General features: G+C 45.7%; 1 protein-coding gene across 1 annotated transcript in view; it reads right to left on the minus strand.

The window, feature by feature from the left end:
• Positions 1-13,924, minus strand: part of fat4 (FAT atypical cadherin 4) — a 124,188-nt gene that overhangs the window by 37,081 nt on the left and 73,183 nt on the right. The window lies entirely within an intron of this gene.

Genomic DNA, 13,924 nt, shown 5'->3' on the forward strand with positions numbered 1-13,924 from the left:
GCACTGAGTGAGTTAGCCTGTGGAATTTGAGCAAAGAAGAAATGCTATTTTCAGCGAAAATCTAACCGTTTCTCTCCCTGAGCGAGTGACGAAACGGGGCTCTCTGGGCCCTGAGGGATGGACTCAAATCAATAGCAGATGAAAAATAAGCCGCAATGCAGAAAAACGTGAAGTAAAAAAAGAAAACGGGAAAAAAAATATCAGACATCTGCCATGCCGGAGTTGCCCTTTATAATCCTTCCTTAAATGGCACGCTCAACGGCCCAATCCATATTTCAAACACAGGCATAAGTTCAACCACGTTACTGTAAATCACAATATGGGATTTAAGGATGACTTTAAAGGCTTGGAAGTATTTTGATGCTCTAAATGGGTTGCTTATGTTTGTACTGTTTACAGTCTCTGGAAGAAAAAAAAGGCTGCAGCTTAAGTATAGATGAGCCTTAAAAGCTGCATAAGGCTTTTTATTATCTGCGAGGCCTATCCCTCAAGTGTATGTGAATATCAGCCAACTGATGAACTGATATGCTCGAGGAAAAAAAAAACTGAACTGGGGTTGGACATTAGTCAACTGACCAAGTGGATTTTGTGTCTCACACGCCTGTGTACTCAGCTGTTATAAACATCTAATGCTTGAACTGGTGCACCTTGGGGAGGGGGGCCAAAGATTAATAAGGAATAATAAAAAACATTTGGAGGTTGTCCACCAATAATCTCTCTTGACATGGAGCCACGCATAATCAAAACATGAGGAAATTCGGGATTCTCTAGTAAAGAGGGTGAGAGGCAGGGATGCAAGCAGGCTTGTGTTTAGCCTAGCATGTCACCGATATGCTAAGATCAAGGTCTTGGTGCATGCTCAATAATCCAGGTAAGAAAATATCAAAGAAGGTTGAATTAGTTCATCTGGATACAATGTTATACACGCTCAATAATCCAGGTAAGAAAATATCAGAGAAGGTTGAATCAGTTCATCTGGATACAATGTTTATTGACGGATACGTTTCATCACTCATCTAAGTGACCATCTTTTCAGACTGAAGATGTCACTTTGTCACTCGATAAGATCAAGGTAATACACTTGTCACCTTTTGCTTATAATTTAGCACTGAGCCGCTCCTTGGGATGTCTGAGGGATGATTATCTTTCACTTAAGCAGCCAGTTCATTTGACATAAATAGTCAATGTGGGGAGCGTGGTGGCAGAGTGGGCAGGGACACTTTAAGTTCCCCATCAAGCATCTGCTCGCTGACGTCCCCTTGATCAAGATACTGTGTCACTACCAGTAGCAGGGGTGCCATCCTGCAGCCTAATTTACAGTCTGACCCCACAATAACTTTAATTTATGTGCTTGGGAATTCATGTTGAGAATCCCATCAGGTCAAATTCCGAGTTCATGCAAACTTCCTCGGCTGTCAATAAGATTTGAATTTATTATAAGCGGGAAGGAAGGATGACTTTTCCCTTCCTTGTCTTCCAATTAGATGACTTCATGAATATGTCATACAGCTGATGAATTACTAGACACTGTATGTATGTAGAAACCACAGGGTGTGGGGTACATAGATGGATCAGCAAGTTATATTGCATCTCATGTACTAACAATTGCAAGTTTCGATCCTGCTGATGATCTCTGACCCATGATGCCCCCTTTTCCCTGACAGCTTTCCTGGCACTCCCTATTCCAATCTGTCTTGTGAAATTGAAATCGCTTAAAATTAATTTTATGTTTACCAAAAAAAAAAAAAAAAAAAAGCTTGTCCCGGGCCATCCGGGTAGTGTAGCGGTCTATTCCATTGCCCACCAACACGGGGATCGGCGGTTCGAATCCCTGTGTTACCTCAAGCTTGGTCAGGCGTCCCTACAGACACAATTGGCCATGTCTGCGGGTGGGAAGCCGAATGTGGGTATGTGTCCTGGTCGCTGCACTAGCGCCTCCTCTGGCCAGTCGGGGCGACTGTTCGGGGGGGGAGGGGGAACTGGGGCTACGCACTACATCCCCCTGGCAAAACTCCTCACTGTCAGGTGAAAAGAAGCAGCTGGTGACTCCACATGTATCGGAGGAGGCATGTGGTAGTCTGCAGCCCTCCCTAGATCAGCAGAGGGTGTGGAGCAGTGACCGGCACAGCTCAGAAGAGTGGGCTAATTGGACGGATACAATTGGGGAGAAAAGGGGGGGGGGATAAGCTTGTCCTGTGAATGTCACCTTTAATCTCGGATTTGTCAAGTTTGTCATAAATCCAGGTGCTGTGATCAAAATAGGAGCCGCTAGCAAGCATACTGGGGGCGCCTGCATGCATAAACAGTACTACGTTCCAACAAGAAGATAAATGACACAAACTGAGAGAAAGTTTAAACAGGTTTTATCCTAAAACTGCGGTGGTGCAGGAATCATGCGACGCTAATCTTTAGGGTCTCATTACCAGAATGAGTCATGCACTCTGCAGTTCCTCCTGAAACCTTGTTGACTTTTTAAGACACTGTTTACACCCAAATATAGACACTGTTGAAATCTGAGGTGATTAGAGAGTTCCACATTCACAAATATTTGTCATAACAGGGATTGTGCCCACAAGTGCTTCAAGATGACAGGTGATTACACAAGGACATCCTACTGCAAATTACCTTCAAAAACAATGAGTTTAAGGCATGGGAAGATGCTCCCAGTGGAGAACACAAGTCATTGTGGTAACAGTACTTTTAAGGGTAGCATTTAGGCTACACTGTCATAAGCAGTAATTATGCAATTAAAACAACCACAAAACACAGAAAAGTGACCAAACAAATGTAATCAGCAGAACTACCTAATAGAAACCATACTCGCTTGTGGTCGTGTAATCTGTCTACGCTTGAACCTGCACTGTCAAACCGCTGACGGTCAAGCGTGCAGCGTAAACGGATTGACTTGAGTCATCACTCAGGAGATTTTCATGGTAAAACATCGAGGAAGCCGTCGCTCTTTGACTGATCCTCTTAATTTAGAAGCACTGTGTCAGTAAGACGTCCGTGTCACTTTAAGAGAGCTGGCGCTTAGCTGCCACTTGAACCTTGTTTGACAGCAAGCAGCTCCCCACCCGAAAACAGCTTCAGTGCTCCTTGTCATAGATCCTACAAGTCTCCGAACTCTACTGGAGGGATGCAACATCATTCTTCCAAAAAATAGTCCCTCATTTGGTGTTTTCATGATGGTGGTGTGGTGGAGAGAACTGTCTAACACCTTGGTCCAACATCTCCCATAGGTGTTCAACTGGGTTGAGATCTGGTGACTGTGAAGGCCATAGCATATGATTTACATCATTTTCCTCCTCATCAAACAACCCACTAACCCCTCGTGCCCTGTGGATGGGGGCACTGTCATCCTGGAAGAAACCGCTCCCATCAGGATAGAGATGTTTCTTCGTAGGATAAAGGTGATCACCCTCTAAGAGGACAAGTGGACCCAAACCATGCCAGGAAAATGCCCCCACAGCATAACAGAGCCCCCTCACTGTAGGGGTCAAACATTCAGGTTATTACTTTAATTTGTGTCTCATCTGTATATGATAAAACATCATTATTCAAAACACATTTGAATACCGAGCTGACTGAGCTAGCTTAAACTGCCTTCAGTTATTCAGGGAATGCTAGCACCTCTTTTTTTTCAGTAGCATTCAATAACATTGTTTCCCCACTAACAAAGGATGACATGCTTCAAGGCAGTTGTGTGTGTGTGTGTGTGTGTGTGTGTGTGTGCGCGCGCGCGCGTGCGTGCGTGTTCGTGTATGGGACAGTAAAGAGGCGTGTGTATGTACACGCACAGAACACACTGCCCTCCCACTAAGCGCTGGACTTTTGCAGAGGAGGTGATGTCATATCCTGTTTACTGGCTCAAGAGAGCAGACAGCCTCGGCCACCTTCACTGCTGAGCACTCGTGCACTTGTGCGAACTTTGACCCGCAATGCCATGAGCCTCTGTCACCAAACGTATCAGGGACGGTCTCGGAGGCACAGGACACTCTTACCCTGACTAATCCTCTGTAAGCGCAGATGAAGGCTACGCCACCCCCATCCCCAAGGTCTAAACCAGTCTCAAAATGCTCACAAACGCCTGCCGCTACCACTCCCCTCCGAGCCCGAGCTGGACCCGCTGTCGCCGACAAACACAGCATTTTTTACATCTTTCTGGGTGTATCGCTTCCCCGGGCATCATGCACCTTCTTAGCCTCCCACGGATCACTGCTATCACATAACCCCAGGCAGCTGTTTTCCCCGACCCGCTGTCCAACATGTAAATAGCTCAGATCTATCTTGTTACATTCCCTGGGCTGACAGATATACTTATCAGGGAACAGTATATCTTGGCAGGTATGCAAATGTATGCAAATACCAGTTGTTAGGGATTGTTAGGGTCATCAAATCCATCGGTTTGAGAACCAGTGGAAGAAACTCAAGGTCAGAGTGGACACAATTGCTGAGTCTTCATTTAAGGAACCTCGAGTTCTAACAACCTCTAACTGTGAGAACAATAGAAAACCAGCTTGTGTTTTATGCATGAAATAAGGCACCGCTTTTCGAGGGAGTGACTCAGCCCTCGTGGAATGCTCTCCAATGGTACTGAAGAATGCCAGCGTCTCCTCCGATGAGTCGCCGCTGGATTTTGCCAAAGCCCAGGGAAAAGTGTCAGGGTCAATGATACAGATGAGTGGCGAGGTGGAGGGCACCACCTCTCGCGTGTGTGATGTGGTTCAAGCCTATGAAGGCGGAGATACGGTGAGGAAGCAAGCTAAGGTCTGGCAGCAGACAAAGCCGTCTGGCCTACTGCAACAGGATAAATGACATCATTTTGCCATGGAAAGAGAGCTGGTGGAAATTTGCAGCGGGGAGGCAGCTGCCTACCGGTGACTGCCATGTGCTGCGGTTAGAAAAGTATCGCTTGCAAAGGCAAATCCTGTCCCCAGAGCCCCCCACCCCCACCCCCACCCTCCCACCCACCCACCCACCCGCCCGTCTTTTTCCTCTTTCCTACTTCAGTAGTTAGGTAGATTTTATGAGGCTGCAAGAAACTGCGGGCTGGTTTTCCTTCTGTTTTGACATCCTGTCGTGGAGCCCCAAGTGTTGTTAGGAGAGGCAAATATGTCAGAACTAATTCAATGGATGATGCAAAATTAGCACAGGATATAATCCAAATCCTCGTCTATCAGTCATTTCTTATCCGCAGGTTGGAAAAGAAAAATGTGATTGGGTTGAAAAGTTAGCATTTTCTTTATAATCACATTACTCCAAGGTCTTATCATTTGTAGTTCAACAGTTGGCCGAAGCAGATAAGGCAATCTAAGTACTACCTCATCTGAGTCTGAATGCACGAGTGGTGTTACCATAACCATATTTCTGGAGGTGATCCTGGTTGCTTAGGAAAACAAACCGCTGTGACCTGTTCTGAATCTCGTGCTGATTACAGCCTCACATCGGTGGTATTTACCTCACACTAAGAATTATCAGCATCATCTCTGAAATCTCCGGATAAACTGTTTATCCTAAGTGAGCGACGTTGCCGTGGCTAGGAAATTGTTTTGAAAGTAAATGCCACTCATCTCTGACATGGCGCAGCACAGACAGAGCGTATAACGCATGCTATTTGATCCCAAATCCATCTCATTTCTTGTACACAAGGAAATGAGGTCCGCAGAAGCATGCTCCCCTCAATCAGCAAAGAAAACACACAAACTTGAGGCGACGCATTTTCATAATGTGGTTTTGCCCAGGAGAGATGAGCTGGAGACACTGACGTTTGATGCAGTGCGCCATACATGATAAGTCCAAGTTGGTCTCGGTGATAACCTCTCTCTCTCTCTCTCTCTCTGTCTATCTGTCTGTGTCTTTCTCTCTCTCTCTCTCTCTCTCGCTCTCTGTCTGTCTGTCTGTCTCTCTTTCTCACTCTCTCTCTCTCTCTATGTCTGTCTGTCTGTCTGTCTCTCTCTGTCTGTCTCTCTCTCTCACTCTCTTTCGCTCTCTCTCTCGCTCTTTCTCAGTCTCTCTCTCATTCTCTCGCACTCTTTCTCAGTCTCTCTCATTCTCTCGCTGTCTTTCTCTCGCTCTCTCTCACTCTCTCTCAGTGTCTTTCGCTGTCTCTCACTCTCTTGCTCTCTCTCGCTCTCTTTCTCTCGCTCGCTCTTTCTCTCTTTCTCTCTCTGTCTCCCTCTCTCTGTCTCTGTATCTCTCTCTCTCCCTCTCTCTCTCAGGGTCAGGCTGTGTTTTTTTCCTACTGTCAAAGGGATTTAACTGCAGACTGATAACGGGTTGATCCTATGAGCAGCCATTATAGTGTGGGGGTTAAAATACAAAGACTCCGGCGTCACAACGTCTCATTTGGCACAGAGCAACTCCATCTCTCAAGGAGTTCAGAGTTCTTGAGGGAATCATCAACTCTTAAATTCAATTTAGAAGAAAAAAATATCATTTCTAAAAACAGTGCTTTTTCACTTCAGACTTCAAGCTGACATCGTTTGGAGCATGAAGACCAAAACATTGTCATCTATTTTATATTTTACAACAATGGGAATGACATCCGGTTCTCACATACCATGTCAATTAAAAAGGAAAAATCTTCACCTGTCACTCAATGGTTTGCTTTTAGTATGCATCTTCAAGTGAGAGAATGGGAGAGCCCTGAATAACCCCAACGAATAAGCGTCCAAAATAACAAGCTTTGAGGACCCGGTAACTGCAGTGCGGTTGGCCATCTGCCTCGTTCTTCTTCATCCCCAAGATCCACAGACAGTTTTCCCTATAAGCCTCCCATAAGCCCTAGCCAAAAAGCATTGTCTAGCATAAACATATGGTAGAGTCTAAGCACCTTATTAGTGTATATTACCAGCGCCTAAATCACATTAACATCCTAGAAGGTGCGGTGGCCATACTTTCAGAACCAGAGGGGGTACAAATGCATGTGTTAATTACAATTAAACGTTGTGTTTTCTGACCATTGCAGCTGCTAGGAGGCATGGACCCCTGAGAGAGTCCCTCTTGGCAGGGGGGAGGGGGGGTTGAGGGGGGTGGCTCAAAGGCAACGGCAGCACCCCCAACTGCCTAGAAATAGTGTGAGGTCTATGCTGCTCTGCCTAATCTGTGCCAAGAAACCAGTTTTGGTGTCCCTGCAGGCACAAGAGATAATCTCTTCCTTCTCTATCACTGACTGCCATTCTACACAATGCCTGGAAGTCAAAAAAAGAAAAGAAAAATGGAACAGAGCGCACGAAGGACAAGACTGGGACGACCAAACACTAGGGTTCATTAAATTTGGAAGTTTGGGACAGGTTGACTTAGCAAAGATCGATGAATGTGTGAATTTATGAGACAGCCCCTCTGTAACCAAAAGCTTAGGGCTAAACGGTTAATTACGGTTTATAGAGTGTGCCTAGATTGTAGTCGTAAAGGACAGCGTAAATAAAACACAGCATTACTTTGCGAGGAAAGAATTGGCCGCCATCTCAGTGAAATTGACATTTTTCTCCCTCTGAGGACCTGTTGCTTTGCGACAAAGCTTCTTTTAATGTGACCCTGTCCGACACCCATGAATGGCGTTGTGGAGCTGAGCGCGGGGTGCGAGCTGTCCCGCTGCACAGTTTGCCAAACATAACAGAGTAAACAGAGGTTTTCTCACAGCTAACGAGAACGAGAGTGAAAAGGATAGCTCTGCTGAGCATCCACGGCCAGGGAAAAATGACTATTTCTAATAATACGGCAATTTGAGTAGCATTCAACAAATTAGGTCTCGAATGTTCTACGGGTCTCTAGTTATTTATGGAGTGCTGTGTCTGAATGCTTTTGCATAATTTCTTCTCCATATGTTATGGATAGGTTTTGGTGGTTTGCAGACAGGCAGAGACTATTCGCAGACAAAAACAGCCATTTTCTCGTACCTCGGGGCATGCCGCAATTTAATGAAGTGATTTGCCTTTTGTGCTCCCCCTACAATGGTGCTTCTATTTACTGCATTTTTAATAGTTTAGGTACCACTGTTTAGCAGCGTGCACCATGCAGCGACTGATATTCCATTGTATGGTGACACAGCCACCCTGACACATCATCACAGCCTGAGATGTGGGGGGAAAAAAACACATTTGCAGTTTGACCTCCTCGTAATACAACTCCATAATTTTCATACACAGGCAATATAACTGCCTCTTAACAGAAAGTGGCACAAAAGTCTAGCAAAACTGGGATACAGGTGTTGCACCAATAGTAAAGAAAGATTATTGTCACATGAAGTGCAGCTATTTTCAAATAACCTTAATATTTTGTGATTAATGGATTTGCAAAGTGAGTGAAAAAAAAAAAAAAAAAGAGCACTGAAAAATAAAAAGAGGATCTCGCTTGGCAAAACACATATGGTCCAACCCACACTGCCTCTTTAAAAAACTATTAAATACCAAAGCTGTTTACACCAACATTCAGTTCCAGCCATTGTTAAAGAATGTACCGAAAAGAGTAAAAAGAGAAAAGAGGGGATAGGAAAAAAGTCTGCAAGACCACATTGTTACAGCGCCGTTTTTTTTTAAGAGTTGATCTAGAATGTTACTGCACTGTTAAAGTTCATTTGAGGAACCTGATATTTTATTTGGCTAAGTACCGTGTTGCCACTAGACCGGAGTCTGGCTGAAAAACCTCAGAAATGGACCCCGTTAAAGATTTATTGTGGCAAGCTTTGGACTGTGATCTAGTAAAGCCCCGGCCTTGCTCTTCCACTACTTATCGGTGATCTTTCGGGACTTGGTCTGCTGTATTTTCTATTTGCCTGATTTTACCGCGGTGAGGGCTAATGCTGATGCAAATACAATCAGTTACGGTGCAAAAGACCAGTGGGAAGGCGAGGTGCTCCTGTCATGGAGTCTGACTCGCGGGGAGCTTGGGTTGAGGTGAAAATTGTGTTGACATGCACCTTTGAAAAAAAAAACTTGGAATTGGACGCTTAAGATGGATATAAACACAAGATTTCCAAGTGGAAAAAAAATTGCAAGTATTTAAAGGTGGCATCCATAACGGCATGTGGCGCCATGTGGAATACTACCACAACACGAGCGCTCTTCATGACACCACATGACATCGCCAGCTGGTCAATATTGTCGATTCATTTGACAAATTGAGGCAACTGAAAACTTTTTTCCCCACCCTTTTACTCCCCAATTGTGTCCGGCCAATTACCCCACTCTTCCGAGCCGTCCCGGTCGCTGCCCCACCCCCTTTGCCGATCCGGGGAGGGCTGCAGACTACCACATGCCTCCTCCGATACATGTGGAGTCGCCAGCCGCCTCTTTTCACCTCTCAGTGAGAAGTTTCACCAGGGGGACGCAGCGCGTTGGAGGATCACGCTATTCCCCCCAGTTCCCCCTCCCCCCTGAACAGGTGCCCCGACCAACCAGAGGAGGCGCTAGTAGTGCAGCGACCAGGAGACATACCCACATCCGGCTTCCCACCCACAGACACAGCCAATTGTGTCTGTAGGGACACCCAACCAAGCCGGAGGTAAGACGGGGATTCGAACCAGCGATCCCCGTGTTGGTAGGCAACAGAATAGACCGCTACGCTACCTGGACAACTGAAAACTTAGCAAGGATTTAAAAGCAGTGCAACATTGGCCGATTTTCTCATTTGCAAATCATAAAACCTGCAACTGCATTGCAATAAAGCAGTGTTTCTGAAGTCTGACCACGACAGCAGCAGCGGCGGGGCGGTGGACAGCCTGTGTGCAACAGCTGCCAACAGTACCTTTAATAATGTGTACAGGTGAGCATCTACATGCCTCACAGTTTGCAAATAAGTCACTCACTTCAACTAGGGGATGACAGGTATCTGTACACATTGCATGTATTGAGACTCTACTACACAGCTTTATTAACAGATTCATTTTGATGAGCCGGTAGCCACATAAAACACAGATGTCCGTTATCATTATGATAACCTACCAACACCTCACTTAAGTAAGCCAAGGGAGTCGACGAATTCAGAGTATATGTGGAGTCCTCTGCACATGTATGCACAATACGGGCTGAAGTCTGACAGATCCTTATTCAGCCCTCACCACGGCCGAGATTGCTGGCGTTGAGAAAAACACTTTGGTAAGAAACCTGGAAGGTTTACAAAACGGACTCATGAGAGCCACTGAAGAGCATAAAGGATCCTGTCTTGAAACGGGGATGGTCATTAAAATTCTTTATCTGCTAAGCGGCCGTTTAGCCCCCATCCGCACACCCCAACCCCCACCGGAGACCCCCGCCCCTCCTCCACCCGCCAGCCAAAAGGCCGTGCACAAACAGCGCGGCACGGTGGAGGGATGTGCTGGGGGGGGGGGTGAAAGACGTGGGATTCCTATGCGACCATATCCGCTGTGATAGGCATGGGCCCGGGGATTTGCTGCGCCTTCGCTTTAATCAATGTGACCAAAGGGGACGCATGACAATGTGTCCCCGAAGACGCTCCCACCACCACCGGCAGACACACACTCTACTCTCACAGGCGCACCCACATGGCAACACACACATTCAAGCGCAAAAAATTATACAGATGCCCACAAATGCCACAACACATATTCTCTCTATCTCTCTCTCTCTCTCTCTCTCTCTCTCTCTCTCTCTCTCTCTCTCTCTCTCTCTCACTCACTCACTCACTCACTCACTCACTCACTCTCTCTCACTCACTCTTCTTTCTTTCTCTCTCTCTCTCTCTCTCTCGTTCTCACTCACTCACTCTATCTCTGTCTCACTCACTCACTCACTCACTCTCTCTCTCTCTCTCTCTCTCTCTCTCTCTCTCTCTCTCTCTCTCTCTCTCTCTCTCTCTCTCTCTCTCTCTCTCTCTCTCACTCACTCACTCACTCACTCACTCTTCTCTCTGTCACTCACTCTCTCTCACTCACTCACTCACTCACTCTGTCTCACTCACTCACTCCTCTCACTCACCCCTCTCTCTCACTCTCCCTCTCTCTCTCTCTCGCTCTCTCTCTCTCTCTCTCTCTCTCACACACACACACACACACACACACACAGATCTCTCGGGCTCAGCCCTTTCAGTTCTCTAATGCTTTCCGTGGTGAGGATTCCTCCACTGAAGTGAAGACGATGTTATCTGACATTGCGGGGGACGTGGAACACTCGACTGTCTCATCATTAAGTTTATCATTTCCTTTACCATTGTTGCCATACTGAATCTGGATGAAAAGACCTTTTTATGAAAAAGAGCCGGGCCCGATGTGCTGATATCATACAAAGCATTAAAGATATGTAGGCTATGAGAGGGTGTCAGTCATTTCAGAGACTGACTTTGAACTTTATGATTGACAGAGATTTCTCAGAGATTCTGGTTTCTACGAGAAGCCGGGCTATGAAACTTTGTGGTGCATTCACAAGGCTGGCCAGCAGGGAGAAACCATAAGTGACCAACTGTCATACATTAAATGGTTTTTCTGAACCTGCGGTGGTCCACTTACAGAAACACAAAAATATTCCACTATGCAGCCGTCGGCTGGAGTTTTTTTTCTTTTTTCTTTTTACATTCTTCAGTGGGGGCATTAACTTGCACGTTGCTAGGTCAGTGGCTTAGAAATCTGATTTGTCTGCAGCCGATCCCAGATGTTGAGACCAGCCCAGAACACAGCAGCCCCGTTATCTCCCTCTCCCTGCCCTACTCCATGCCTCAGAAATGCTGCATACAACTTTCCACTGGTGGGGAAAACAAAGTTAAAAACAAAAGATCTTCCATTTTCCCCTCAGCAAAGCCCCTTGTAAAACACCTTTATGCAGGTTGTACATGTGCCACGAATCAGGCCCCGAGCTCGGATTTTCAAATAATGGCAAAAGCGTGCCAAATTCTGCCGTTCTCCTGAGCCAGGAGCTATTACGAGAACCAGCACCTAGTAAGCTCTTTTGTTTCCATCCATTTCACGACAGATTTCACTCAGCACAGCTGAGCGGGACCTGAAACGCTACTCAGGCTCGGATTAATGAGTTTACCTTCATCGAAAAGCCTTGAAATATCCCCGGAGGGAGGAAACCACAGTGCACACCACACGCAGGCATGCAGAGGCGGCTGCCCCATAAGTGGAAGTCATTCTATGATTCATTTATGGAATAAGTTGGGGGGGGAAAAAGAGAGGACATTGGGTTGGACTTTGGACATGTGCTTTACATATGTGGACAATGACAAATTTGACAACAATGAAAAAAAGGAAAGTTTAAATTTTACCGACTGGATTATTCTTTTGAAGAAGAAAAAAAACAGGCATCCAGGTAGCAGAGCGGTCTATCCCGTTGCCTACCAACATGGGGATCACTGTTTCAAATCCCTGTGTTACCTCCGGCTTGGTCGGCCGTCCCTACAGACACAATTGACTGTGTCTGCGGGTGGAAAGCCAGATGTGGGTATGTGTCCTGGTCACTGCACTAGCGCCTCCTCCGGTCAGTAGAGGCACCTGTTCAGGGGGGAGGGGGGAATAGTGATCCTCCCATGTGCTACGTCCCCCTGGTGAAATTCCTCACTGTCAGGTGAAAAGAAGTAGCTGGCGACTCCACATGTATCGGAGGAGACATGGTAGTTTGCAGCCCTCCCCGGATCGGCAGAGGGGGTGGAGCAGTAATTAGCCAAGTACAATTGGGGAGGAAAAAAGGGGGAACAATCCAAAAACAAATGATATATGCAAAAAAGATGAGCTTATCAAGCTATTTTATCTCGTTGTAAGTCTCATATTCTTATTTCAAGATTCTCTTCATCCACGGACCGACATAATTACTAGTTCCAGGGAAGTGTGGTTGTTGCATGATAATAGGACTTGCCTCAAGACATGTAGTCTAACAGAGAAACATTATCTCAAATCAAGTGTTTTTCTTTAAGATTTCTTTTCGCGTTTTGTGAAAATTCATTATAACTTGTAATCATGAAAAAAGTCCACTTTCTTGAAAAAAGCGATATTACCTCTCAGTGGGGTAAGAAAATATTACTGGCAATGTCTTGAAATAATTATTAGACTTAAAACAAATTAAAATAAGCTGATAAGCTTGTCTTTTTTGCAGTGGGGTTAAGCAAACTGATTTTTTTGCAGTAGTATGCCAAGATAAAGGTAGACATTAATGTGTAAAGAGGAATGTCTGTGGTTTAAAAAAAAAGTTCTTGGTAGACAGTTGAGTGGGAACCATGTCTGCACCATCCACCTTCGAGATTTCCTGCCAGATAGGGCCTGGGAGAGACATTTCCCCTCACCGTCTCAGCCTAGGCCTCAAAAATGTGAGAAAATGCTGCAGGGTAATTTGGACTGTACTATGATTACGGGGTTTTCAATATTGTGATATTCTACCCCCAAATCCCTCTTTCTGCCTCTTGGCAATGTTGAGACAGAATGCTCTGTCAAATTATTTTGGAATTGTTGTCGAGGCTCTAAAAATGGACATGTAGTGAGCCGTATAAAAAGGAATTGAATTCTAATTAGCATGTGTGCTTGAGGGCCAACTTTGGCCATATGGTGCAAAACTCTGACCTGCAAGCAAAGCAGCGAAGTGTAATGTAACATGAACGAAAATACGCTCAACTGTTTGATTACTTACATTTGGGCATCTGATTATTTGATGCAGTTGCAGACTTTTTCTTTTCTTTTTTTGATTAATCATCTGTCTTTGCACAACTTATCAACCAACGGCTTCCCGAGACCCAAAGCGCCGTGATCTATCACCACAAATATGCCGATTCATCATCTGGAGAAAATTCCATCGGTCCACTTCGTTTTTCACAAGGCAAGAGCGCTCCATGTTTTTCCAGGTGAAAATACTGAGACGCTCCGTTGTCACGATTCTCACCAAAGTCTGCGCGCAGTCAAAAATACACAGCGTCACGGACAGTCACATGGTCAGTCCAGGAATGAACCAGAGCCACCCTCAGACCATGACAACTGTGCCAGAGCGGC

Source organism: Lampris incognitus, chromosome 1 (genome assembly GCF_029633865.1).
Source record: "Lampris incognitus isolate fLamInc1 chromosome 1, fLamInc1.hap2, whole genome shotgun sequence".
Lineage (NCBI taxonomy): Eukaryota > Metazoa > Chordata > Actinopteri > Lampriformes > Lampridae > Lampris > Lampris incognitus.